We start from the raw sequence: 25,179 nt of genomic DNA on the forward strand, positions 1-25,179 counted from the left end.
TATACGCTTCCAATTCAGACTGACCCACTGCAAACTCTAGCTCTGCCCCTCACCAGCTGTGTGACCTCAGGCAAGTGACACAAACTTTCTGAGCCTCAAAATGAGAAAAATAAAGTCTACCTCCTAGCATTTGCATGGGGAATGAAAGGAATTCTACAAAATTCCTGGCATAGGCGTCTCCTTGGATGGCTAGTCCCTCTTCTTCCTTGATCGGTTTAGAGTCAGTTGCCTGGTCGGTGAAGGGGAAAGCAAGGCAAGAGTAACAATAGGGTACTGTGGGGATTAAAGGAAGATGTATGGCACTGGATCTGTCAACTGCAGCCCTATACAAATACTGATTATTAATGTACTCTGGGACTCTGGAGTAATAGGAATAACTGCAGGGCTGAGCAGATCACATGTGAAAAAATTTTTGAACAGCAGCAGCATCACTGGCAGTATTATACTGCTGCTTAAAAGACTTAGAATTTTGTGACTCAGGGCTTAAAATGACATTCAGAAGAAAAATCGCCTCAGGCCAACAGCTGCAATCCTTCACCCTGTGCCCAGGCTCCTGTGTCTGGGATTCAGGGCCATGCTGAAGCCAGCTGGCCTCCAGATGCAGTGACGAATCCAGGAAAGCATTTGGGGTTGTCAGAGCTCATGGAGTGACTGCTGAGGGGTCGGTTCGTGCGTCTGGAAGACAGTTGGGAACTACTGTCTAATGTCTGGCAGCTAGGTTCAGTGCTGAGCTCAGAAGCCCACCAGCGAGCAGGAAGATGCTCAGTTCTGCTTTGAACTGCGGCCAAGAGGCCAAGCGGTAACTTCATCTCTCCTCCAGTTCTTGCCGCAGGAAAACTGACAATAAGGAAAAAACAGATATGTCTCAAAAGGACACTGACACCAAAGTCCCAACTCCTCAAGAGATCCTTCAAACAAATCTATCAAAATCTCTGCAAAGAAGCCTCACTGAATTCCAAGATCCCAAAGATAATTGTTACTCCTAAAATTTGTTGTAGTAAAAATAACAGCAGGTCTCAGCTCAAGTGTCACATCCTCAGAAAGACCTTCCTGACTACCTCATCCTAAAAGTGGGGCCTCCTCATCCCCTTATTATCTTTGTAAAATTAATATTATTATTTTTTAAAGGCAGGATCTCACTCTATCACCCAGGCTGGAGTGCACTGGTGCGATCATAGCTCACTGCAGCCTCGAACTCCTGGGCTCAAGCGATCCTCCTACTCAGCCTTCTGAGTAGCTAGGACTACAGGCACATGCCACTACACCCAGCTAGTTTTTAAATGTTTTAAATAGAGACAGGGTCTCACTGTTGCCCAAACTGGTCTCAAACTCCTCGGCTCATGCAGTCTTCCTGCCTCAGCCTCCCAAAGAGCTGGGATTACAGGAGTAAGCCACTGCACCTGGCTCTCTCTTTATTTTTGAGAACAGTACTGTCCGACATTGCCTACCTGTTACTTGTTGCCCCATAAGAAAAATATGCTGTATGTGGCAGAAAGTTAGGTTTATTCACTGCTGTATTCCAATGCTGGCACTGAAATATTTATCAGTTTAATGAATGAATGAACGAACACTGCACATAATACCTAAGTAACCTGTTTATGTCCTTTTTAGAAAATTCCATATAGTTCAGAAGAGGAATATTTATAGTTGAGTATATTTTACAAGTTGAGCATCAGGTTTTAGCTTCCATAATGTAACATTACAGCACTGTTGCTATAAGAAAGGGAAATCTAACTTAAAACTCAGATGTCACTATTCAATGGTATCCTTTCCAGGAACAAAAGCCTTCCTGAGGACTATAACATGGTAACTCTCTCTTCCACAGAACCACTTTGTATAATGTTGTTTCTGCCGGGAAAATACATTTCTTTTAGGACATGGAAAATCTAATCCAGTTGCTGTATCAAAGAAAAGGATCCTTCCAGAAAAGGGAGGAATTACTACTTCTGGGTGGTGGTAACTTGTCATATCTTGATCATACAAATAAAGGCTCCTCTGCAGGATGCGATCTACCAGGGGTTTGGAAGTAGAAATCAAAGGGCTGTTGCCACCAAAAGGACTGCAGTTTTAGACCTGTGGTGCCAGGGCCTGCCTCTGAACCAGAATCATCCTCCTCCCAGACTGTCAGAAAGTACAGCAAAGGACTTAAAAGCAGGACACAAATTCAACATATGCAGGTTTCATAACGTACTTTGTTAAAAACATGTATTCTCAAAACATGTATTCTCAAATTGTGTTACAATAATACAAGCACGCAATGCCTCCTTCATAACTAACGTAAAAAACAATTTGGCGAGATGCAGTGGCTCATACCTATAATCCCAACACGTTTGGAAGCCAAGGTGGGAAGATCACTTGAGGCCAGAGTTTGAGAAAAAAAATTTTTTTTTTTTTTTTGAGATGGAGTCTTGCTCTGTCACCCAGGCTGGAGTGCAGTGCCGCAATCTCAGCTGACTGCAACCTCTGCCCTCCAGGTTCAAGCGATTCTTCTGCTTCGGCCTCCCGCATAGCTGGGACTACAGGCACACACCACCACACCCGGCTAATTTTTGTATTTTTAGTAGAGACGGGATTTCGCCATATTGGCCAGGCTGGTCTGGAACTGCTGACCTCGTGATCCGCCTGCCTCGGCCTCTCAAAGTGCTGGGATTACAGGTGTGAGCCACCACACCCGGCCAAAAATTTTTTTAAATATAAAGCAATTTCTCTAAAAAATTAATTTCAGGCTATAAAAACCCACAAGGTCAAAGTTTAAACCCATCTTTTGACTCTCAGGGGAAAAAAGCATATGAATAACCAGGAAAATGAATACAGAGTTGGTACCGCTTTTTCAATAATAAAAATAATAAAACTGCTATTAGATAAAAATGTCTTCTTCAAAAAGACCCTTAGGGGAAACACTGGGCCTCAGCTCCTGATATGAGTGGGGAGGTGCATCTTTTGGAAGCATTACTGTCAGGCTGTACAAGTCTCAAAATGAGGCCTGGCTGGCAGGTTCCAGCTCTGCTAATCTTACTGAGGAACAACCAACAAGGGACATTCCCAGCTGAACGCTTTAACACTCAAGGGAAAATGGTGTCTGTAACAGCAGCAAACTTTCTCTTCAAAACTTTGCATCTTATTTTAAATGAAGGGTTCTTAACATATACATGCATGCAAGTTTTGGTCTGTGTGTACATGTGCGGATTTCTGTGGAGAGAGTTCATAGTGTTCAGAGTCCTAATGGTGACTATGTCCCAAAATAAGTTAAAACACTTTTTTCTTTTTTTTTTTTTGAGATGGAATCTCACTCTGTTGCCCAGGCTGGAGTGCAGTGGTGGGATCTCAGCTCACCACAACCTTCACCTCCCAGGTTCAAGCGATTCTCCTGCCTCAGCCTCCCAAGTAGCTGGGACTACAGGCGTGCACCACCATGCTTGGCTAAGTTTTGTATTTTTAGTAGAGACGGGGGTTTCACTATGTTGGCCAGGCTGGTCTCGAACTCCTGACCTCGTGATACGCCCGCCTCGGTTTCCCAAAGTGCTGGAATTATAAGCGTGAACCACCGCACCCAGCCAAAACACTACTCTTTTAAAGGGTGGCAGAACTTTAGCCTTTGGATTATTTTGGGAAACCAAAGTTTTTCTGAGCTGCCTCTAAAGATTTCTGTCAAGCTGGGAGGTACTTGGGGTCAAAAACCTTTTCCTAAGAAAAATCCTAGGAAGCCTGAGAACTAACACACAATCCTGATGTGGGTGTGGGCCTCTCGTATCCCTGGAATGCCTAACAACCTGCTGGACCTCACCGCTCAAACAGCCCCTGACATCTAGACAGCAGGTCAGGAAGGTCTTCACTTAGGGTTTGGATTCTTGAATTTGCCTCACACTCATAGATGTTGACATTGTCCAGAGCAGGCTTTGACATTTCATAAGTTACTATTTTTTCTCAGAAATGCATTATTTTCTCCAGCTTCCCAAGAAAGATCAAAATTAATGCCGAGTCTTTGATGGTTAAGTACATCACTCAAAATGCAGGGCACATCTCCACAGAAACTTTCCTCCCAGGCAAGCTTTTTTCTTCAACTGGGTGTTTCTACATCAAAATGTAACCCTTTAGTCACTGTTCTGACTGTCCCCTGCCCCCTCAACAAACTGTATCGCAGCTATTTAAACATTTTTCAACATCTTGTAAGAATAACACATACATTTCCCCCTCCCGTTTAAAAAATTATTATTTTTTTTTTGTTTTGACAAAACCCTGTTCTCTAGTTGCTTTTTCAAATATGGAAATTTAAGCATGATACAAATTACATGAACTCTCTACTCCCCCCAACCCTGGCTGCTGGACCTGTTGTGATCACATACCTGTTTCTACAAGCCACAGAAGAAAGTGACCTTGTTACTCTGAAAATCTCACTTTCATTCCAACTCTACCCCATTACCAATATTCTTTCATACCTATGGTAATTTTGGGCCTTTCTTCAAAAATGTGACCAAAGGTACAATAAAATGAAAGGCTGAAAAATGACTGCTTTCTGCTTGCTCTCCTAAACTACAATCTTCTTCCATCATTTTTTTCTAAACCAAAAGGTACCAGTCTATTTGGAAAATAATCAGTTTTATAAAAGGTACCCTTACACTATTACTTTTACAATGACTACACGTATGGAAGGAGAAATTACAATCTGCTGAGAAAACTGCAAAATAATTTTTAACTCTATTTGCTATAATTTGACAATTCTGTCTTAAGACTCTAGAAAACGTACCATTACGAAATGTCTCAAACCCATTATCCTAATTGAAATCTATTTAAATGGAATAGTTAGTTCCTTTGCAAGTCACATAAAAGCACATATAGAGCAGAGATCCTTCCTATTAAATCAAGAAATGCTATGCCTATAAAGTACATGACATCTAAGCAGTTAAGATTTTAGCCTCAAAATTCCTTAACCATTTATCATCGTGTATGTGAATGCTCATCTAGAGACCTTCAGCTGCTGCCATAGATACAAAATCGAAGATTGAACAATGCCCTTAAAAAGTAATAATAATAAAGTCAAGAAAAGCAGACATATTATGGTCATCTAGCTAAATTTCACTGCCCAGTTTTTATTCTCCACGTTTTATTGTTTTCTTTTTAATACGAGGAACCTTTTTCACTTTTCTGACCCTAAACCTTTGACTTTAGAATATACTGCATATTTTGGTGGTGTTCCATTAAAACAGGTCTGTGTCATAGGAATACGAACCAACTGGACAAGAGGGAAGGGAGCACCCAGGCACAACGGAGAGCAAAGGAAAGCCCGCAGACAGCTGAGAGCTAAAGCCATAACTGCCTCTGTATTTAAAATCCACAGTGCTGACTCTTCATTAATTTTAGATGAAATTCCACAGTAGGTTTTCTGTAATTACCAACAGCTTGCATTACTTGCTCATGAGATGGCTCTATCAATAAAGAGATCCAGTTTCTTAAGCAGTCTCCCAGATCATACGCCCACCTTCATGTGAGGATGTGTGCTGCCAGTGGTCTAAGGAGTCCTCAGAAGCAATACGGAAAGGAGATCTTCCTCCAACACCCTTTAAGGGCCAGATCCCTGACCTCCTCCTGAGCACTAGAGGCTGAAATTCAGAGAGAGGAAGAAGCTTAAATGGCCAAAGGCAGAAGATGACCATTCTTGACTCTAATTTAAATTTCTGTTAACAAGGATCTGCTGCAGTCATGCATATTTGTCACCAGCGTTGTCCTTTTTTTTGACGGAGTCTCGCTCTGTCACCCATGCTGGAGTACAGTGGCATGATCTCGGCTCAATGCAACCTCTGCCTCCCAGGTTCCAGCAATTCTCCTGCCTCAGCCTCCTGAGTAGCTAGTATTACAGGTGTGCGCCACCACGGCTGGCTAATTTTTGCATTTTTTAGTAGAGACGGGGTTTCACCATATTGGCCAGTCTGGTATCAAACTCGTGACCTCGTGATCTGCCCACCTCGGCCTCCCAAAGTGCTGGGATTACAGGCATGAGCCACCATGTCCGGCCTATTAGCATTGTCTTAAATATTGGGCCGCCCCCTGGAAAAATGGTCTTTCTGAAAGCAGCAACTTCTGTCTTTAAAAAAAGGTATATAAAACAATCATACTTTGATGAGCAGAGCCCACCATCACAGGACACACATGAGGTTCATTAGGAAAGGAAGGAGTCAGTAACTGGCAACAGCAGATGTGTGTTCTGGACCAGCTGGAGGCTGCATGAGGAGAAGGCTGGACTTCTGGGCTAAAAGGGGTGAGCTGAGGCCCTAAGGCCTTCCAGGGAAGGGCAGGATCCACCTTCCAGAGTCACAGCACTGGGAGGACCAGCCTCCTGGTGCTCTGTCTACCTCAGGGACCCCCTTTTCTTGCTGCAGATAAGAATCATCAGACGTAACAGAAAAGCCAATGACGGGGAACAGATTATTCAGAATACAGAAAAAGGAAGAAGGCGGCAGCTGGGTGTGGTCGCTGACGCCTGTAATTCTGTAATCCCAGCACTTTGGGAGGCTGAGGTGGGCAGATCACCTGAGGTCAGGAGTTCGTGCCCAGCCTGACCAACATGGTGAAACCCCATCTCTACTAAAATTACAAAAATTAGCTGGGCGTGGTGGCAGGTGCCAGCTACTTGGGAGGCTGAGGCAGGATAATCGCGTAAACCCAGCAGGTGGAGGTTGCAGTGAGCCGAGATCGGGCCATTGTACTCTAGCCTGGGTGACAGAGCAAGACTCTGTCTCAAAAAAAAAAAAAAAAAAAAAAAAAAAAGAAAAGAAAAGAAAAGAAAGAAGAAGGCAGAGGAGGAAGAAGAGGAATAAAAGAGGCAAACCCAAGGAAAATAAAAAGAGATGCCCTGTGAAAACTCAGTAGGGTCCTGGTCAAAACAAATTGACTAAGAAAACTGAAGGAGAAAATATCCTGGCACTGGATACCTGGCTAGAAGGACATGTATCTCCAATTCTCTCCCTCAAAGGTCTTCTAGGATTTGAGGGGAGTGGGGCTAGCAGTGAGGAAAGAGAATGTCGGGGCTCCAGAGATGATCTGGTTTGAGCAGTGAGGAGGCGGCCAGGCTTGCGCACGGACCCCCTGCGCGGGGAACCTGCAGTTCGCTCACCGATGTTGTCTGTGATCCAGGTTCTTCTACTGTGAATTGGTCTCTCCGTTCTAAAAAGTTGGCTTTAGAGCTTTTTAGATGAGAGGTATGAGAGATTTAGACCTGAAGTTCCTCCTTACCCTTTCTCAGTTGAGGGCTTCTTGAAAGCCTGATGAACATCAAAGATCCCTCCCTACCACACAAATATACATACACAAATATCCTCAAGATTTTGGGCCGGGTGCGGTGGCTCACGCTTGTAATCCCAGCACTTTGGGAGGCCGAGGCGGGCGGATCACGAGGTCAGGAGATCGAGACCATGGTGAAACCCTGTCTCTACTAAAAATACAAAAAATTACCCAGGCGTGGTGGCGGGCGCCTGTAGTCCCAGCTACTAGGAGAGGCTGAGGCAGGAGAATGGCGTGAACCCAGGAGGCGGAGCTTGCAGTGAGCCGAGATCGCGCCACTGCACTCCAGCCTGGGAGACAGAGCGAGACTCTGTCTCGAAAAAAAAAAAAAAAAAAAAAAAAAAGATTTTGCACTTGACTTTCAAGGAGACACAGATATTTCTCTTCCCCCTCCCCAAGATTAAAAAACCCAGGTGTACAGAATTCATTACACTCTTTTGAATAGGAGGAGTAGGGTTTTAATCTACATCCCTTTGGATGGTGAGTGCATGGTCCTAGGGCATTTGGGCAAGACAGAGATAGCACGTGAAATCTCACTCGAGGAAGAGGACAGCCTTCTGGTGCCTCCCAAAGCTTTGCCAGCAATTTTACTCCTGGAACCAAGACTGTAGTGGGAAAACAGCTGATTACTTTCTAGACAATAAATAACCAATCTACTGAAAAACAAACTATAACTGCAAAACATACCTAAGTGCTTTATGTTAGTGAGAGAAAGAATAAGAAATAATAAAGAACAAGAGAGAAAAAGACAAACTGGTACACTAATTTATAAGCTATTAATTTGGGAGAAAAGAATCTATTTTATAAGAATTTTCCATGCTTAATGCTACTTAAAGAGTTAAAATACTTGCTTTAAGATTCTTCAAAGACCTTCCCTAAAAGGAAACACAAGATGGGTAAGGACCTCATTTTAAAGATTCACAGGAGGCTGACTCTCACCAGTGTCTGGACCTACCCAGTGACAGTCCCCGAGCGTAGCCACTGTCTTCTACGCAGTGTCATCCGCTGAATGCTGAAGGGATCACTGGATAAGCCGTCCATATTAACTAAATGCAGGTATAGCCTATTTTATAAGCCCTTTATCAGGCCTCAAAGAATTTGGCTTGAAATCATCCCAGTGGTTAGATGAGGGTTCCCATGCCAGACTGTAGGCTTCCTGTTTGTCTGTCAGGCACCCTCCCTCCCTTAGCAGTAGCATCACACTTGAAAAGATGTCCCTGTGTATCCACATTGACAGACAGAAATAAGAACTAAAGGGCTGGCCGGGCGAGGCTCACCCCTGTAATCCCAGCACTTTAGGAGGCCAAGGAGGGTGGACTGCTCGAGGTCAGGAGTTCGAGATGAGCCTGGCCAACATGGCGAAACCCCATCTCTACTAAAAATATAAAAATTAACCAGGCATGGTGGTGCATGCCTGTAATCCCAGCTACTTGGGAGGCTGAGGAAGGAGGATCACTTGAACCCAGGAGGCGGAGGTTGCAGTGAGCCGAGATCACACCACTGCACTTGAGACTGGGCAACAGAACAAGGCTCTGTCTCAAAGAAAAAAAAAGGAAAAAACCTAAAGGGCTGACCCCAGGTACCTGCCCCCTTACCTACTGTTTACTGCTGTAAGAACAGGAAACCAAAACCTCTCATTCCAACTTTAAATACTGACTTAAGCACTTGTATAAACGAGCTCCTAAAGCAGAAAAACATCGTTTAAAAAAATTCCTCTTTTCCTTAGCTTGAATAAAGCACCCACCTCACTCAACATTAACCAATCGACAGTACAGCCTGCTCTGTGCTTACTCAGCAGTGTGTAGGGTGAGAGGCTAGGACACTCCACTGGAGCACTGTGGGAAGGAGCTGAGGAGGAGCTGGAAGGCAGTTCTGAGAGGGAAAATGGAGGCTAATGGTTCAGTTTTGGGACAGATCCCACAAAATGGCTAAAATGCTTATAGACCATAAGAAAGCTAAGTTTTAGAAATAGTGAAATTTGCAATTTCTGGAAGGCTTCTTTGGAGCTGTGGGTCAACAAATATATATCTATATATAATTTGTTTTCAATTTTATTCTTTGAGATTAACACTTTGGCACTAAAAAATCATACAGACTTCTGGAAGGACCTCTTAATCATCCACCCCAGAAAATTCTGGGCCCTGCACTTGCTACACTTGCTGCCAAAACAACTCTATTATCTAACTCAAAAACTAAACTCAAGATGTGTTTTTTCTCTTCCCTAAGATTTTAGTACTCCCTGAAATAAAATTCACTTCAGGCTATTAGGGCTCCTCTGAACAATGATCACGGTCAGCCTTAAGACAAAAGCTAGGCTGACCAAATGAGTTTGGTTTCTGGCTCAGAGCATGATCAATAGCCATTTCTGCTGGGAGTTTTAGCCTTAAAAAAAAATTAATGTTCCTGCTTCACTATTAACCTACCCCATCAGGATCGAATACCACTCACCGTATCCCCACAGACATTAGCCTACCCTGGGAAATTAAAACAAAAGCAATTCCTTTCCCACGAGTTTTCAGCTACTGACTTATTTTCCATTTCGATCTTGCCCCTGAACTTAGCCAGGCAAAGAGGCTCAATCCCTGAGGGCAGCTCCTGCCAGGCTTCCTACAGCAGTTTCTGCTCCTAACTGTAGGTGAGGTGGATAGGAAACTGGGATGGCCACATCAGATCAGCCACTGTCAGGGACTAACTGTCAAGCAGTCACTTCTAACACACATCCGGGCACCGAGGATACCAAGATGGCTCCTGCTCCAGGTTAAGTGGGAGCATTTCCATCATTTTTATCAAAGGCAACAATAATAGAAGGTAGGAAATGCTCAGCCGTTAGTGAGCAACTTTAGTGAGCAGGTGCCAGCCGGCCTGCCTGAACAAGAGCTCTGTGCTTACTTCCCAGCCTCAGTCACAAGCTCCATTGCCCTCTGGATGGCTTTTCCTCATTTGTCATCATTAAGTCCAACACACACACTTCCCTCTACCTGCTCTCAGATGTAAAATTATCAGCAAGGTAGGGTTAGAGTTTACCACATGGTCCACTTGTAATAGACTTCACCTTATACAAACATCTGCACGGTCTACTACACCTGCCGGAGGCCTACTTTAAAATCTGTCTATGGAAAATAACACTGTCGTCTCGGTCTGGCAGGCAGCATCCTACAACAACATAACTTGCTCCCCTCTCACTTTTTGCCTGGGCTAGAGTGCAGTGGCACCATCTTGGCTCACTGCAACCTCTGCCTCCCAAGCTCAAGCAATCCTCCCACCTCAGCCTCCTAAGTAGCAGAGACCACAGGTGCACATCACCATGCCCAGCTAATTTTTGGTTTTGTTTTTTATTTTGTAGAGACTGGGTTTCACCATGTTGCCCAGGCTGGTCTTGAACTCCTGAACTCAAGGGATCCACCTGCCTCAGCCTCCCAAAGTGCTGGGATTACAGGCTTGAGCCACCAGGCCCAGCTTTCCCCTTTCCATCATAAAAGGAAATGCTTGCCACCAGGTTTCCATGATCAGGGCACACAGAGTAAATCACGTACAGGATTTTCTTTTGGGGCTAGGTGTACCCCATAGTACTTTGCTCTAACTCCAATCCTAACAACCACCAGATGGTATTTGCCTGCCTGTGCTGTTAAGGTTTCCAGCACATGGGACATGAGCTGCTCACGCTCAGGCATGAACTTACAGATACCGGAGCCCCTCCCTTACTGGTGTTCCCAATCAGCTTTGGTGCTAGTTTCCACTCGAGAGTTCCGAAGCACCACTTTGGTACCTAGAATGCTACTAAGTCACACAAGTCTCCTCATTATCCGATTCTGTGATTTTCCTGTAGCCTTTTCTCTAATTACTATACATTAATACAAATTTCTAATTAATATAAAGCTTAAAGCCTTCTTAACTTGCAGTCTCCCAGAAAACGCATCACTCTAGTCTTCACAAAACAATCCTCTGGTTACCAGAGGTGCTGGTCTGGGGAACCAGTCCCTTCCTTCCAAAAGAACATTATCTTGGCATCAAATACTTCGATTTCCTATTCATAACTTCAAAGTTCCCGGGGAAGACCCAGGTTTCTCCTTTTCCCTTATGACATGTCAGGTGGACCTGATGAGCACTGGCAGGCTCCCCCACTCATCTGGAAGTAGCCCCCAGGAAGAGAGAGAAGGGGGAAGCCTCCCCATCTGCAGGGTCAGGTGTAAACACAGCTGTCCAGCTTCTTTCCAACAGGGAATCCAGCAACAGCAGGAAGCCTCCCCTGCACAAGGTACAACCAGAATTCCCTCTTACTACTGCCTAGAGCCCTCTTTAGTGTCCACCAGGTAGTACCGGGGTCTACTCAGAAACACTTGGCAAACACTCCCCACAGGCAAAGTACTCTAGTTTGCTGATGGCAGTGAGGGAGGTCAGAGGGAGGAGAAAGGTGCAAATATGAGCAGGGCAGAATCCCTACCCTCCAGGAAGAGCGGAAGACTACTGCGCCCCTGGCTGTGGGCTGTATATGGAAGACTCCAACCTTAAGGTCTCAAAATGGAGCCTCATGTCAGTGCCTCCTGAGGCTGGGTGCAGAAAACCCATCCAGACAAGAGGATCATTCTCAAATCCCATCCTTGCAACATGACGGGCAAATGCCTTTCAAGTCTGGGACAAGGGCATGGAACATGCTTTCTCAGAACATGTTTTTGTAGGATGCTCTAAACCCTCTGTACAGTTTTCATGATAGAGCCCTGTGGACTCTTTCCCCCCATTTCCCTTCCTGGGTTATTCTCTAAAAACTACTTAACCTCTCCAATAAATCCAAGTTGTTTTTGTCTGTTTTTGAGGTGTCACCCAGGCTGGAGTGCATGGCACAATGATGGCTCACTGCAGCCTGGACCTCCCAGGCTCAAGCAATCCTCCCACCTCAGCACCCTGAGAAGGACTACAGATGCACACTACCATGCCTAATTTTTAAATTTTTTGTAAAGAATTTAAAGATGGGGAGGTCTCCCTATGTTGCCCGGGCTGGTCTTGAATCCTGGGCTGAAGCGATCCTCCCACCCTAGCCTCCCAAAGTGCTGGGATTACAGGCATGACCCACTGTGCTCAGCCATATAATCAAGTTTTAAAGAGAATTCCTCAAGTTGAGTTTCCCCTTGTTTTCTAATGTGGCTTGCACTCTTTCATTCATTCACCCCGAAAATATTTAAGCAGCATATCTAATGGGTCAGATACGAAGCTAGGTACTGGGTATATAATGCGGAGCAAAATCAACAAGGTCCCTGCCTTCTTAGAAGAAGGGGGAAAAGCAGGTATCTACAACAGAATATGTAGTAACAAACTGTGATGAGTGCTACAAAGGACAAGAGAAAATGGGGGTGGGGGTGAGGTAGGGAGTAGAGCTGTTTCCTGCAGAGGGTTCAGCTCCTAAAAAGTCTAACTCCCTTCCAACTGAGAAGAGAAAGGTGGCCAGTGTGCCTGGAATACAATAAACCAGGAGAGACACAGAGGCCCAGGCTGGAGAAGGCAGGAGGGGCTAGATCGCACAGCACCTAAACATGTTCGGAATGTAGATTTTATCCCACAGGCAACAAAGAAACCTTCAGAGAGTTTGAGCAAGGATGTGACATGATCATGTTAGAATTATTTATTATTTATTTGAGACAGGGTCTCTGTCACCCAGGGTGGATGCAGTGGTGTGATCACAGATCACTGCGCCCTCAACCTCCTGGGTTCAAACAATCCTCCCACCTCAGTCTCCTGAGTAATTGGGACTACAGGCACAGGCCACCACACCCAGCTAATTTTAATTTTTCTTTCTTTTCTTTTCTTTTTTTTTTCTGTAGATAGGGTCTCACTGTGTTGCCCAGGCTGGTGTCGAACTCCTGGGCTCAGGCAATCCTCCCACCTCAGCCTCCCCAAGTGTTGAGATTACAGGTGTGAGCCACCATGCCTGGCCATGTTAGGAATTTTTAAAAGACCACTCTGACTGCTGGGTGGTGAAGAGATTAGAAAGGAGTAGAGGTAGATGAGGGCAGGTCAGTGAGGGGCTGCTGGAGCATTCCAAGCAAAAAGATGGTGGTTTGCACCAGACTAGAACAGTGGCAGAGAAGCTTGAGAGAAAAGAACCATCCAAGAGACGTTTATAAGATAAAAATCAGCAGTATTTGGTGCAGGACTAGATAAGGGCGAATGGAGGGAGGTCGAGCTTGCATTTGTAGTGAGGAGAAATGTCAATTACCTCTGGCAGAAAGCACAGGCTGAGCAAACTCTGCAGCTCACTGGCACTGCACTTCCCTCGGCACCTATTTTTCAGAATTGCTAGAAAAATTTCAAGCCCATCTCTTATTTACTCCTAAATCTATTCCTGAAACTGTCATCCACTTTTAACACATTTATCAAGCATCTATTATGCTCTGGGGATAGAGAGGTGACCAGCAGCTCATGCTCTCTGCGTCTGTCTTCTTTGAGCCCCTGGGTGTTGCCTAGAGGCAGCCTCTAAACCCTCCTGGCAGCAAACACAACTCCCAAAGCCGGGGCTCATCTTACCTTCTGAAACCTTCATACGAGCCACTTAACAGACACCTCTCTACCTCTTAGAGACATTCCGCAATGCAACAAGCAGCTTGAGTTCTTTTCACTCAGAGATTCACTCCTCATTTCATAATATTCTGAGCCCCAGGAGACATCATAGCATCAAATCAAAACTCCCCAGGTCTTTGAGCCTTGCTCTTAAAGGAAGATCATGAGTCCCACCAGGCAGTTCTTCCTTCTACTACATAATCAAACTCCTTTTCTCTAAAATGTACTGAGTTTGGAACCTACATGCGACTTGTGCCCTTTGATTTGCTGCCCAGATTAGTTTGTGCTGGGTTCTATCCTATCACCAGGAATGGTGGTTTAATAAACTTTGGAGCTATACTGTCCAATATGGGCACATGGAACTATTTAAATTAAAATTAAAGCTTGGGTTTCAGCTTAATTAAAATTAAAGCTTCCAATTCTCAGTTGCACTAAACACCTTTCAAATGTTCAATGGTCTGTTGTACTATGATGCACAGAGGCACTGCTACAAGGTTGTTTGCATGTTTGATTTGAATTTCCCCTTTACAAAATAAAAATGAAATTCAACATATAGAAACTTTCAACATATTAACTTGTGTCCTGTTTCATGCTACAAGTGAATACTATAAATTGAACTTAAAGTAACATACGCCACTAAAATACTGATTCTTAATCAGTTTCAAAGTTTGGGTTTTGTGTAAAATTCATTTGCTAAGAATGTTTGAAAATAACCTGTGACTTCATCATGGGCTCATAATTGTATAAGCTACTGTGGACAAACACTGTCCTTTTTTGTTTGTTTGATTTTTAGAGACAGGGTCTCACTCTGTCACCAAGGCTGTGGTGCAGTGGTGCCATCATGGCTCACAGCAGCCTTGAATTCCTGGGCTCAAGCGATCCTCCTCCCAGCTCAGCCTGCCAAGTAGCTAGGACTACAGGTGTGTGCCACTGCGTCTGGCTTTTTTTTTTTTTTTTTTTTGTAGAGGCAGGGTCTCACTGTGTTGCCTAGGCTGGTCTCAAACTCCTGGCCTCAAGTGATCCTCCACTTCGGTCTCCCAAAGTGCTGGGATTACAGGCATAAGCCACAGCACCTGGCCTTTAAAAAAAAAAAAAATGTACCTTGCACACTGCCCAATACAGTTGCTATTTAGTAAATACATAGACTAACTGGTCATCTTGAAAGCACTCTTAATTTTATATGCGTACTTCTCATAGACAAGTCTATAAGAGGTTTCCACTAAATGTTCATTTCAGATTCTGAATTTCAACTACCTAACACCAGCCCTATAATTATGCAGTGTGCAGGCATTTTTTTCTCTAGAATATCTACCAAATGATTTTATAGTCCAAAGACACATTTATACTGTGACAGAAAATCCACCAACAATGCTTCATTGTGGAATTATCTTGGAACAAGGTTAGCAAAAGTTGATAATTATCAAAATTGAGTAATAGATGCCTGATATCCATTACATTATTCTTTACTTTTGTGTATTTTTAAAAAAATTCCAGAGTAAAAGATATTTTGAAAAACTTAGTCAATTATATACAAATTTGATGAGGCCTCACACATACTTTACAAGATAATTATAACTTTAATATGGCTGGGTTCATAGCACTTTATTGACTATCCCAAGCCAGTGACCTGTTTTATGAAGTCCTCTCCTTGTATGGTCCTGAGGTGTGGTTGTTCCTTTGAATGGGGAAACATCATCAAATCTCGCTGGAGATGGGGTTCAGGCAGGTTTTGCACACAGCAACTCCAAGTTGTCATGTTTGAACACCTGGCTGTAAGGCCAGTAGTCTCTGTCTCCTCTTATCAGGAAAAAAGGCTAAAGATCTCCTGCCGCATCCAAACACTAAAGCAAACAACTGCAGGCAAGAGCAGAGGAAGAGCTGCTTCCAGTCCACCTTGCTCCACACTGAGCACTGCACCCACCACAGAGATGCCTACAGGTAGGGCCAAGTCTCCCAGGTACAGGTGCTGAATGCTTAGCACACCACAGAAAGTCCAACATAATCTACCTTAGAATGCCTCCATGGATACACCTACTCAGCTGTCTTAGTTTTACCTTCTGCCCTATGGTTATGCTACACATGGAATCATGGGAAATGCTGACTAAGAAGAGAAACTCATCCACTCGAAGTCAAGTTCCCCACAGCCCTGAGAGTCAGCAAACCCTACCCACAGTCCTTTCTGTACATGCCAGGCATGGCTCTCAAGGCTCATTCAACCCTCAAAGCTTCTTGGAGGTGGGAAAGTGAGGCAAAAGAGCTTAAGAAACTTCCCGAGGCCCCTTGAGCAGTGTCTGGTTCCCAAGCTTCTGCTCTCCCTGCTACACTATGCTGCCTTGTGACATGTCCTCTGCAGACTGGCACCTTCTGAGCCTGCCCTTCCCATATTCCCCTCTCTGCCCCTCTGCACAGCAGCCAGACATCCACGTTGCTCCCTCTCTTGAAATGCTCTGCCCAAGACCCCCAGTTGCTGGTTTCTTCCTTTTCTTTCTTGGTGCCCTGTTCTTTTCCTTCAGAGGAAGGAGATTTTACACATATTACAATCCAATATATATGATGCATATGTCTATTGACTTGTTTGTTGTCTAGACTAGATAACATGCTTTGTGCAGGAAGGAACCACATCTGTTTTGCTCCCCATCAGATTTCCAGTGCCAAGCACAACGCTTGGCCCTGGTAGATGCTCAAATACTTGCTGAATGACGATCATTGTTCTGTCAATCCTTTCAGTAAAAAGATTTTTAAATTCTCTATTTCGAGCCTAAAATAATAAATACAACCATCTATAAGAATACAGCCCAAAAGACAGCATGAGGTCCAAGAAAGGACTGAAAATTGAATAAGAAAACAAGCCAGCTTATGTCAGCTTTGAACAGCAAGAGAAATGAAACTTATAAAATGCATATTGGGATTCTGAAAGGTTATTTGCAGGAGCAATCCAACGAGGTTTTAATCTCAAATCCTAAATAAGCTTATGACTGAAGCCAGCTCCTCTTGCCCAGTGCCGCTTTCAACTGTTAGAATAAGCTGGGGAGGCACTTAATGTGTTTGTTGCAATAATCTTCTTAGGGAAAAGCCCTTAGAACCAATATTCCAGGCAAATCCAGCAGACAAAGGTTACCTGGTTGTTTCAAAGCCCACCCACATTTCCCATTCTCCCAGCTTCCACACAGAAAGGTTAGATTCTTCTCTCAATAGTCCCATTTATGCTCACAGTGACCTGGCACATGGCTTTTGTTCACCAAAGAAAAGCCTTTCCTTTCAAGGACTTAAGTCTTCTGCAACTCCCATAAGAGTTAATTCTTTAAATTTAACAAAGTTCTCCCAATACAAGTAGTCCCCACTTATCTGCAGTTTCAGTCACCCATAGCCAACCAAGTTCTGAAAATATCAAATGGAAAATTGCAGAAATAAACAATTTGCAAATTTTAAACTGCATGCCATTCTGGGTAGTGTGATGAAATTTCTCACTGTCCAATCCCATCCTGCCTAGGATGTGAATCCTCCCTTTGTCCAGCAGATCCAAGCCGTAGGCACTACCTACTCGTTAGTCACCTTTAGCTGTCTCAGTTATCAGATCAACCTTCACAATATTACAGTTCTTGTGTTCAAGTAACCCTTATTTTACTTAGTAATAGCCGCAAAGCATGAGATTAATGACGCTGGCAATTTGGATATGCCAAAGTGAAGCTGTAAAGTGCTTCCTTTAAGTGAAAAAGTCAAACTTCACAACTTAGGAAAGGAAAAACATCTTGTACTGAGGTTGCTAAGATCTATGTTAAGAACGAATCTTCTATCTCCGAAAATTGTGAACAATATGTGGTTTGTGGTTGTTATAACCGTTCTTTTTTTTTTTTTTTGACATGGAGTCTCACTCTGTCACCCAAGCTAGAGTGCAATGGTGCAATCTTGGCTCACTGCAACCTCCGCCTCCCGGGTTCAAGCGATTCTCCTGCCTCAACCTCCTGAGTAGCTGGAACTACAGGTGCACGCCACCATGCCTGGCTAATTTTTTGCATTTTGGTAGAGGTGGGGTTTCACCATGTTGCCCAGGCTGGTCTGGAACTCCTGAGCTCAGGCAATCCACCCGCCTCAGCCTCCCAAAGTGCTGGGATTACAGGTGTGAGCCACCACACCCGGCCCAACTGTCCTATTTTATTAGTTATTATTGTTAATCTCTTACTGTGTCTAATTTATGTATTAAACTTTATTATAGGTATATTTGCATAGGAAAAAAACATGGCGTATATAGGGTTTAGTACTATCCATGGTTTCAGGCATCCAGTGGGGAGCAACATAAGCCAGCATTCTAGGCCCAGGTATCCGTCCTTGACCTTGCTGTATAATCTTGGAAAGTTATTCAACCTTTCTGAGCCTCAGTTTTCTCATCTTAAAATAAGACTGATAATAGTATCTACTATTCATAGGGTGGTGTAAAGTTTAAAGATAGGAACAGTGCCTGGCACATGATTCCCCGTAAATGATAGTTACTTATATTGTTATCACCTGCCTATTGTTTTGTTTCTCAAAGCACTATCACAAACACCTGAGACTTCAAAAGTCCTGAAGACAATCATTTTCTTTCAATCATTTAATTTCTCAGATTCTTAGATTCATAAACTCATATAATCTACGAGACGCTGGCAGTGGGGGATGGCACTAAGAAATCACCTCTCCATTTTGGAAGACAGATTTTTTTTTTTTTTTTGAGACAGAGTCTCGCTCTGTCACCCAGGCTAGAGTGCAGTGGTGTGATCTCAGCTCACTGCATCCTCCACCTCCCAGGTTCAAGCGATTCTCCTGATTCAGTCCCAAGTAGCTGGAACTACAGGCATGTGCCACCATGCCCGGCTACTTTTTGTATTTTTAATAGAGCCAGGTTTACACCATGTTGGCCAGGCTGGTCTTGAACTCCTGACCTCAGGTGATCTGCCTGCCTTGGCCTCCCAAATTGCTGGGATTACAGGCATGAGCCACAGCACCCTGTCCTGGAAGAGAGACTTTTAAAAGTCCAAATTAGTGAAGTGATGTGCAGCTGGTATCCTGCCTCGCTGCCCAGTGCAATTTTGGGTGATCCATGCAGCCATTGGGAAATATGTTTCTGATGGTGAAGTGGGGATGACAGGTGAAACTGTCAGGACTGTAGCCTCCTGACTTAAAGTCTAGTGTTCTCTCCACCTCACCAATGCCAGTCAACGGCTTCTGAACTTTCATGACCTCCCAGCATCCCTCTCATTAATGGGGTTTCATGGACATTTCACACAGTGTAATTAAGCATTATAAAGAGTTTGGAAAGGAGCAACACAAAATCTTGTATAACCTATGAGTTGCTTTAAAACTCACATGTAAGAATATTCACAACAGCGTGGGCTTCCAGTCTTATTACAATATTTACTTTAAACTTGGGACTTAAAGTTGACAAAGACCTTAATGAATAGGAAGACAAAGGGAGCTGTTTGTCCATGGCTCGTTAGCTCCTGAAGTTAATGCTTCTCACAGGGACAAGAGTCAGCCAAAGGATAGTGCTCCAGGCAAATTGGAAAATGTTCCTCCAGCCACAAATCATGGATTATTGCCTGGGCGTTGAGTGGCAAATCTTACGAGATGCTTCCCAGCTTTTCCCAGTTAACCATTCATCCTGTCAGTGGACAGCATGACTTGTTATTGAGTGCTCACTAGAACCAGGGACATGAGTGATCTCATTTAATTCTTACAACTACCCATAAATAATATACTACCCTAGTTCATCTAAGACCATTGACTATAAGACACACTGTTATTTTATGTGCCGAAAAAGGAAGCCACTGCCAACTACAAGTCTAAGGCCCCATACAAGATGCTTTTTTTCCCCAGGAATGTTAACATTACATAAATTACACTGTCTTAGCATTGTTGAAATGGGAATATTTTCCCACTTTACAGACAAAGAAACTGAGGTACACAGAAAGAGAAGTAATTTACCCTTAAGGTCACAGAGCTGGTAGGCAGAGCACAAGGATACAGACCCAGCCAGTCCAGTCACCTTTCCATGGCAGTAAAAGATTTCCCAACAGCCTCGTGAATTACTCAAAACTGCAGCTGGCAGAGACAGACACCGGCATCTAACTCTGGCTCCAGCAGGAGCACAGGAGCTCATTAGTGCAGCAATTCTCTGAACATCTCTGAACCTGATCACTCTGAACATGTCCACTCAAGAGGGCACTGCAAGAGACATCTCTAATAAACTGCCATTTCTCTCCAGGGAAAAACAACGTGGTACAATGGAAAAAGCATGTTTTGTCTGCTTGGACACAGGGTCTTACTCTGTCATCCAGGATGGTCTCAAACTCCTGGCCTCAGGTAATCCTCTTGCCTTGGCCTCCCAAAGTACTGTAATTACAAGATGTGAGCCACTGTGCCTGGCCCAAAAAAGCACGTTTTTTGAATCAATGTCCTAGACTGACATTCTTGCTCCACCATCTAACCAGCTTGTCACCTTGGGCAAGTTACTGATTTGCTCTGAGCCTCGGTTTCCTCTTCTGTAAAATGAGGCTATCACATCTCCCTTAGAGGGCTGCTCTAGGACTGGAGAGGATATACACATAAAGGGCAGAAAACAGTAACTGGCTGAGTTGGAACTCAACAGTGCTCTCTTTTCTATACTAGTCTTCTGCCTTGGGACAGAATCAAAGAACAAGCATTCCCTGTGACCTCAGCAATTCCCAAGGAGACCTTCAGGAGGTAAGGATCAGACAGAAGAAAGTAGACCCTGAGGGATATTCAGGCAAAGAAAATGAACTAGAGGCCGGGCGCGGTGGCTCACGCTTGTAATCCCAGTACTTTGGGAGGCCAAGGCGGGCGAATCACGAGGTCAGGAGATCGAGACCACGGTGAAACCCCGTCTCTACTAAAAATACAAAAAAATTAGCCGGGCGTGGTGGCGGGCGCCTGTAGTCCCAGCTACTCGGAGAGGCTGAGGCAGGAGAATGGCGTGAACCCGGGAGGCGGAGCTTGCAGTGAGCCGAGATTGCGCCACTGCACTCCAGCCTGGGCGACAGAGCGAGACACGTCTCAAGAAAAAAAAAAAAAAAGAAAATGAACTAGAAACACCTAGAGAACAAGAGACAGTGTGTGTTTAATGAGCTTCCTAACTCTGAATGAATGAATTGATAAATGGAAAAAAGGAAAGAACAGGCACTTTCCATCAAAAGATACCAGTCAACAGACGTGAGGATTAATATAATTTTATACTGAACCTGACACAGAAAACTGGTCTTTGAAGATTCAGTTTGATACTGAAAGTAATCTACAGTGAGGAGAATTTCCCCATTGCTCTGTTCTCAGATTAAGTAATAAACTGTGCAGTTTTCCCCTCTTTCCTCAACGGATTCAGAAAACCTTCCAGAAAACAGGAGCTTTTGACTTGAAGGAAAGGCAACTAATATGGCATATAGAAACAAACTCTTCATCCTTTAAAAACAAAAAAACCCTCCATCATATCTATAATGTCTAGTGGTTTCTGGCATACAGCAAAATTACTAGTATTTTAATAAATAATTTCTTTTTTGACTCCAGGCAACTGCTTTTTGTCCAAAATATGCTACATATTTATTCTATCTAAAAGCCTAATCTTTCCTGCTTCTTCTCCAGAAGCATTCTAACATAATCTCTAATAATGAACATTATGTTTGGTATATGCTGTGTCTAATCTTCTCACACGATGACATAACTTGCTCTTCAAACCTCCAACAATCAGCCCAAACCAAACTCCTGAATTTTTCCTCCCTCCTCGTCTGTCCCAGCCCCTGGGTTGCTTGTCAGTAGACTCAATTACCACTATCTCTGATCTGAATCAATTTGTTAATCTCCTTCCTCTGGGGCACAGTGCCTTTTACTGGAGATAAACATGCAAGCAAGTTCAGTTCACCCAGAGCCCTCCACATCCTCTCCCTCCAAGCCTTCACACTCCCAAAGGGGCCCAGAAAAAAAAGAAAGAAATGATATGGCAAAATCCCACTCTATCCACATCACCTCAGGAGGCTTGTTTTCCATAACTTTAGACCAACTACCATTTTTGGGGAGAATCTGAAAGAATATTGCTTATGGGCTGGGTAAGAGCTAACAGAAACGGCAGTTTCATTCTTCCAATATGAGACAAGCGTCTCTGTGTGACCCAGCTCTAAAACTCACAAACCTAGACTACTCAAACGCCCCATACTCCACAGTTCAAGGATAACCTGCCCTCCATTTTTCCTTATTGTTTTCCATATAAAATTCACTCGTTGTTTCCCCTCCAGCTTACACCTGGTTCCTGAAATGACTCCTTTGAACCCTCTGAGAATCCTCAAAACATGTAAAAGGCTCATTCCTTTTAATGCATGTGCAGAGTGGTGATGGTGTGAAGACGCTGGCACTTCAAAAGTGAATGTGGCAGGAGCCCTGCCCTCAAGGAGCCCACGATTTTCCCTCAACTCTAAAAAACGATGTCCTCCCTGGGCAGTGTCTGTAAAATACAGTGACAAAGTACTTCATACCTCTGGAGAAAGAGCGAGGGTGGAAACAGACTTTGCCCTTACATTTGACGTCCTGTAACCATAACAACCGATGGTTTAAGTAACTATCAACCCACTGAGGGGCCAAGTTTTCCAAAAATCGTTTTAAAAAGGGGAAGACTCCCCTGCACCAACTCCCATGGCAGCCGTACGCTCTAGGCAGCGTGTGGTGCAATGTGGCCAGCCGTTCCCCGCCTTCCCCGGTCCCACCGTATGGTTTCCGTGCTCAGCAGCCAGCAGCGACGGCGTCCACGGCCACACCGCCTCCCCGCAGGGCACCTGGCGCTAGGCCTCAGCCCAATGTCACTTGTTAACCTTCCGATCCCCCGGATTTCGGCACGCCGCTGCCTCCCTGCTAAAGCACACAAACCACTCCACCGCCACCCGCGTTCTCCAGGAGTTGGAGAAAAACCACCGGGGCGCAGACAACCTCTGACAGATTCGAGTAAAGTAACTGCGGTTCTCGACTTCCAAGCATTTCGCGTCGCCTGTGAGGGGGGCGGCAGGAACCCGGGGCCCCATTCATAAAATTGCAAGCCGTTTTCCTCTAGTTTGCGCGTGACGGTGCCTCCCTGCCCGGGGCCGGAGACCGCAGGCTGAGGGGACGGGGCCGGCAGCTCCTCCCGCCGGAGTCGAGCCCGAGCCATCCGGCGGGGCCCCGAAGGAGGGATCGCCCGGGGGCGTCGCGGGTGGGCGTCCCCGTCAATACCCGAACCGTGACAGCGGGGTGGGGGGCCGAGCCCCGCCACGCCAAGGGCCGCCGGACCCGACCGGTACTCTGAAGCCCGCGGGGTCGATCCGCGCCCAGCGCGGGCCTTATCCGCGGGGCGCTCCCTCCACCGCCCCCGCCTGGCCCCGAGACTGCTCACCCAAGATCCTCTGGCTGCCTCATTGTACTATGCCGGCGCCCGTGCTCCCGGCTGCCGCGACTCCGGCTTAGGCTGGGGCACCGGCCGCGGTCCCGCCGCCCTGCCGCCCGCCCGCCCCCGGGCACGCGCCGCCCCGCCCCGCCGGCGGACCCGCCCCGCGCCCGCGGCCGCCGCCGCCAACCAGAGGGTGCGGGGGCGGAGCAAACGGCACGCCAGGCCTAACCAATCCAGTTCTACCGCGCGCCGAGGTGAGGCCGCGGAAATGGGTGAGCGATTTGTCAGGTCTGTTAAAGGGGCCACCGCCCTTGGAGCTAGGGAGAGGAGTGGTGGGGAGGGTTACCTGGAAGAGCCCCAGGTGAGAGGGACAAGAGCTTCACTCTCCCAACGGGGCTGCGCACTGTCCCCAGCTCTTTGCACTTCTTAATTTCCTCTTCCTGCAGTCTGGCAGCAACAAGTGCCCTTGAGACGAGGGCTGGGGGTTGAGGTGGGGTGACTGAGGCTCGGAGAACCGGGGTATCCCCCTGGGCAAATTCACTCGATTTGCATTTTAGAGGGCCATCAGACATATCTATCTCCATCCAACTGCAGACATTGATTTAAAAAGGCAAATTCCCAGTTTCCCCCATTATGTACTTCCCCCACCTGACTACCACACTACCACATCCTATCCTGAACTAACTCTGTTACTAGTTTTTTTGTTTGTTTGAGACGGAGTCTCGCTCTGTCGCCAGGCTGGAGTGCAGTGCCGTCATCTGGGTTCACTGCAACCTCCGCCTCCGGGGTTAAAGCGATTCTCCTGCCTCAGCCTCCCGAGTAGCTGGGATTACAGGCACTCGCCACCACGCCCAGCTAATTTTTGTATTTTTAGTAGAGACCGGGTTTCACCATGTTGGCCAGGATGGTCTCGGTCTCTTGACCTCGTGATCTGCCGGCCCCAGCCTCCCAAAGTACTGGGATTACAGGCGTGAGCCACCGCGCCTGGCCACGAGTTCTTAGAGCTTAGAACTTATCTAGTATTAACTGCTTATTTTTAGAGAGGCAATATCTGAGGCTCAGAGAGGTAAAGTGACTTCTAGAGGTAAATTCTTACTTAGAATGAGCTTCCTGGGATGGCAATGCCCATTGTGCATTTATCTTCTGTGAACCTGGGTTGGCTGGCAGAAGCACTGGCACATAGGGAGAGTTCCCCCTTCCCCTGTAGTCCTTGCCCCTCTGCACTTCCCACCCACAAGAAAGGACCAAGGCAACAAACAGATGCGTCCATGTGTCTCCTGCATTAGTGGGTCCCAAACGTCAGATCTTCAACGTCAGATCATCCTGGAGGGTTTGAAGATCTCTAAGTCCCACCCCAGAACCTGTAATTCACTAAGTCTGGGATGGTCTTCGACACCCCTCCCTCCAGGTGATTCTAATGCAAGTGGTACAAGGACCACACTCAGGTGCATATTTTGAGTCTATCATAGTCATGAAATTCAATTCAACTGGCAAAATGAAAGCCAAACTCCTTTCATCCTCCGAATTAGTAATATGGTTGGGAGACTTGCTAGTAAGGGAGGAGGTCACCTACTAAGATATTCAGAACAGAATAAGTCATGCCAAGAACTGAGTGTAGAAGGGCACTGAACCCAGATGAAACAACAGCTGAAAGTTTGAAATCCTCAAGCAGGAAGAAGATTTGCTGCCTCAAGCAGGGGGAAGCCAGGCTAGTTCTCTGACCCATGAGACAGTGCATAAATATCTTAATGGCAGACATACTCCTGCTCACCACCAGGCCCAGTCATAATCCCAGAAGAATGCCCTACTACTCTGGTGCCTCATTCCAATGCCAGCAAGCCCTGCCTACCCTCCTGGCAACATTTCTCTCCCCTTCCTAGTATCCCAGACACCTGTCTGACCCAGAAGTCACTGCCCTCAGACTTGGAGGTCAGCCCCCTCACACCTAGATCTTGCAGGTCTAG

The 25,179-nt window shown here is 45.5% G+C and overlaps 1 protein-coding gene across 4 annotated transcripts in view; it reads right to left on the reverse strand.

The window, feature by feature from the left end:
• Window positions 1-23,356, reverse strand: part of TEX2 (testis expressed 2) — a 120,441-nt gene extending 97,085 nt beyond the window's left edge. For 3 of the 4 annotated variants that reach the window (XM_055255858.2, XM_055255856.2, XM_055255857.2), the window contains exon 1: window positions 23,222-23,348. The gene's annotated coding sequence lies outside the window, so the exon portion shown is untranslated. Of the gene's footprint in view, window positions 1-23,221 lie in introns of all 4 variants that reach the window. The other variant, XM_055255854.2, reaches the window with a different exon arrangement.
• Window positions 23,357-25,179: the final 1,823 nt, after the last annotated feature.

Source organism: Symphalangus syndactylus, chromosome 20 (assembly GCF_028878055.3).
Source record: "Symphalangus syndactylus isolate Jambi chromosome 20, NHGRI_mSymSyn1-v2.1_pri, whole genome shotgun sequence".
NCBI lineage: Eukaryota > Metazoa > Chordata > Mammalia > Primates > Hylobatidae > Symphalangus > Symphalangus syndactylus.